The sequence below is a fragment of the Erinaceus europaeus genome, chromosome 1 (assembly GCF_950295315.1).
Source record: "Erinaceus europaeus chromosome 1, mEriEur2.1, whole genome shotgun sequence".
NCBI lineage: Eukaryota > Metazoa > Chordata > Mammalia > Eulipotyphla > Erinaceidae > Erinaceus > Erinaceus europaeus.
This window is the reverse complement of record NC_080162.1, coordinates 120,029,761-120,033,163: the sequence shown is the minus strand read 5'-3', so window position 1 is coordinate 120,033,163 and position 3,403 is coordinate 120,029,761.

The following is a 3,403-nucleotide window of genomic DNA, read 5'->3' as shown; positions in this document are numbered from 1 at the left end:
AGGCTGCTGTTGTCACAGGTGTGTGGTCTCATATCTTTGGGACCCTCGGGACTTTAGTAACAGTCATGGGGACTGGTGACACCTCACTGGGGAGGGAGCTGACTAGGCATGTGTGTGGCCCAGGTTTGAGCTCTGGCACACCGTATGGAGGTACCAAGGCACTAGGGAGAGAAGCTTCTGGGATTTGGTGTCTCTCTCTGTCTCTATCTCTGTCTCTTTCTCTCTGTTATCTTCACAGCCCAGAGCAGTCAAGTCACATACATGCATGAAGTTCCAGAGCCACAAAATAAGGTCCAAGTGCCACAGACACCCCACTGTACCACAAATCTTATTAGTTAAGGAATTTTGCCCTTTTGGAGGAGACAAACATTCAGACACACAGGATGACCTCTGCACCCTCTTTTTCATGCCCTCACCTTGACCTGGGCTCCCCTTGTCATCCTGTGTACCCTGCTGTTCTCTCATGAAAGCACCAGACAAGCTACTTCCCCATTTCATCTTCTGGACTTGGTCCAAGAAGCTGCTGGCCAGAGAGAAGCTGTCACTCATGTTCTCAGCTTCCTGTCCAAGAGGGGGGTGTCAGAAAAGCTGTCATCCAAGAATGTAAACACACACACACACACACACACACACACACACACACACACTTGACTGCCTTTCTCTTGTTCCTGTAGTTAGTTTGAGGCAGATTGCACCACTGCACTTTGTCCTTCCCCCCTTTGTAAGGGGTGCTGGGTGAGAGAGTCCACATGGCTCTGTTTAGTGCCTTTTAGAGCCCCAAATAATCCACAGTGGAGGCTGCAGGGGGAGCACCCAGCCAAGGGTGAAGGAGGTCAGCTCACAGTCTCCTGCGGCTGCTTCCCACATCAGGAAAGGGTAGCTTTTGCAGCTCTCCACAAAGCCACTTCCCACGCTGCTGGGCCTGAATGTAAGAAAAATTCTGGACCCTCTCACAGAAACAGCTGCAAGTGAAGACCGCATCATTTCACTGAGGGCCATCGTCCCCGTTTCCCTGAAAAGCATAAGCTGACCCTCTCCCTACACTGTCCACTCAGACTGTACCAGGCTACCACAGACTGGGTGACTTACACAACAGGAATGTAGCCACCAAAGTTCTGGAGTCTGGGAGTCACAGTCCTGGCTCAAGGTGCTGGCAGCTATGGTGGATCCCAGGGTCTCTCTCCATTGTGTATATATACCACAACTTGCTCAGCCACTCATCTGTTGTTGGACACCTGGGTTGCTTCCAGGTTTTGGCTATTACAAATTGTGCTGCTAAGAACATAGGTGTACACAAATAGGGTAGGTCTATTTCTAGCCTTCCAGACTGCTCTCCACAGGGGTTGGACCAATTTACATTTCCTCTCTCTCCATTTGTCTCTCTCTTTTAATATATTTTTTAAATTATTTTTATTAATATTTTTAAACAATTTTTAAATTTTTTATATCTTTATTTACTGGATAGAGACAGCTAGAAACTGAGGGGGAGATAAAGGAGAGAGAGAGAGACATCTGCAGCCCTGCTTCACCACTTGCAAAGCTTTCCCCCTGCAGGTGGGGACTGGGGGCTTGAACCTGGTCTTTGTGCATTTGTAACATGTGCACTTAATCAGGTGTGCCACCACTCGGCCCCATAATTTTTTATTTAAATTTTTATTTATTTTATTTATTGGGTAGAGATAGTCAGAAATTGAGAGGGAAGAGGGTGATAAAAAGGGAGAGGGACAAAGAGACCTCTGTAGCCCTGCTTTACCACTCACAAAGCTTTCCCCCTGCAGGTGGGGATGAGGGGCTTGAACCTGGACCCCTGTGCACTATATCATTTGCTCACCCAGGTGCACCACCACCCGGTCCCTCCCAGGGTCTCTCTCTCTCTCTGTGCATGTATACCCCTGGTCTGTCATCCTTTCCCTTTCTTTCTCTTTCTTTCTTTTGTTGCTTCCTTCCTTCCAAAGCCAGAGCATATGCTGATGGCCATCTATTATTTCTTTATTGGGGGATTTATGTTTTACATTCAACAGTAAATACAATAGTTTGCACATGCATAACATTTCTCAGTTTTCCACATAACAATACAACACCTACTAGGTCCTCTGCCTTCCTTTTCCAGGACCTGTACTCACCCCTCCCCACACCACACCTCAGAGTCTTTTACTTTGGTGCAATACACCAACTACAGTTCAGGTTCTACTTGTGTTTTCTCTTCTGATCTTGCTTTTCAACTTCTGCCTGAGAGTGAGATCATCCCATATTCATCCTTCTGTTTCTGACTTATTTCAATTAACATGATTTCTTCAAGCCCCTTCCAAGATGGGCTGAAAATGGTAAAAATCACCATTTTTAATAGCTGGGTAGTATTCCATTGTGTATATATACCACAACTTGCTCAGCCACTCATCTGTTGTTGGACACCTGGGTTGCTTCCAGGTTTTGACTATTACAAATTGTGCTGCTAAGAACATAGGTATATACAAATAGGGTAGGTCTATTTCTAGCCTTCTGAGAGTTCTCCAGACTGCTCTCCACAGGGGTTGGACCAATTTACATTTCCACAGGCCCTGCCTCTTTCATTTACATTCCGATGTATTTGGGTCTCTCCCTTTTTTGTTTTGTGAGTCTGGCTAAAGTTTTGTAGATTTTGTTCATTCTTTCAAAGAACCAACATTTACTTTTGTTGATCTTTTGTATGGTTTTCTTATTTAAATGTTATTGATTTTTATCCTAACTTTAGTTATTTCTGTCCTTCTAGTTGTTTTAGGGTTCCTTTGTTCTTCTTCTAGGTCTTTAAGGTGTACAATCATGTTGTTTATTTGTGCTTTTTCTTGTTTCCTAATCTGTGCTCGTATGGCTATGAACTTCCCTCTCAGTACTGCCTTACCTGTCCCAAATATTTTGATAGCTTGTGTCTTCATTTTCATTGAACTCTCAAAATATTTTGATTTCTTCCTTAATTTCCTCTTTGACCCAGCAGTTGTTAAGTGGTATACTGTTGAGCTTCCACATCTTGGGACTTTTACTAATCTTTTGTTGATTGTTAAGTGCTAGTTTAATTCCACTGGGGTCTGAGAAGATGCTTGGGATGATTTCAATACTCTTGAATTTGCCTATGCTGTCTTTGTGGCCTAACATGTGGCCTGTCCTTGAGAATGACCCATGTGGACTTGAGTAGAATGACAGTTGATTCTTTCAACTTTTCGTTTGTCTGAGGTTTTTATGCCTCCATCTAGTCTGAATGATAATCTAGCAGGACACAGTAGTCTTGGTTGAAAGCCTTTCTCATTGAGCACTTAATAGATATCTTGACATTCTCTTCTGGCCTGTAGTATTTCTGTGAAGTCTGCCCTTTTTTGTGGGCCAATGGCTTGTATGATAGTTTTCCATCCTTTCACTCTGAGTCTGTGTT